The following is a 782-nucleotide window of genomic DNA, read 5'->3' as shown; positions in this document are numbered from 1 at the left end:
TTTGAAGCAAAAGTAGAGCACGAAAATGACATGCTAGACTACTCCATAATTACAAACAGAGGCATGAATGGATAGAGGATAACCATATGTTAAAAACATCCTTACTGAAGTATCTCAAAATATGCATGGATCTCTCTGTGGCATCATATTTACATGGCATCAAAATAACAGCAGAACAGGGACTAAAATCAGCAACATCACGGTGCCTAGTTTGTATGCTTGTGCTAGTCACCACACTGATCACAAAAATACATGGTAAGGACCTATGTAAAGAAGACATGACATAGATCAAAACACCTGTAGACATCAACCTCATAGGATGCACACATCAAACATGGCAAAAATGACAAAAGAGCTCGTTCTGTTAACAGACAGCAGAAAACATTATGAAGCACTCTTGCAATGATGATTCAATTATCAAGGTGAACTCAAATGAATATTATGCAATGGAATGAAATGATGTACTCATTGAGTCAAACAATTTGACATATTACACGCACAAAACGGAGCTACGGATGCAGAGATACGATGCGATGAACATGGCATGATTATGTCAAAAATCTGGGACAGGGATTTCGGGGGTCAACCTTCGTTTAGATCTGGATCCAGGGCGCGTTTCACGAGGTTCGCCGGAGTTTGGGGAGGAGGTGGCCGGAGGCACTCGGGGAGGCCGGGATCCGGCCGGATCCGGTCGGGGCGAGGCCGGGGAGGCGCGGCGGCGCAGCTCGGCCGGGGCGGCGTCGGCGGAGGAGAGGAACCCGGGGCGGCGGACGGGCGCCGGC

Source organism: Triticum aestivum, chromosome 4B (genome assembly GCF_018294505.1).
Source record: "Triticum aestivum cultivar Chinese Spring chromosome 4B, IWGSC CS RefSeq v2.1, whole genome shotgun sequence".
Lineage (NCBI taxonomy): Eukaryota > Viridiplantae > Streptophyta > Magnoliopsida > Poales > Poaceae > Triticum > Triticum aestivum.
The sequence above is the reverse complement of the archived record's forward strand: the minus strand, read 5'-3'. Positions refer to the sequence as shown.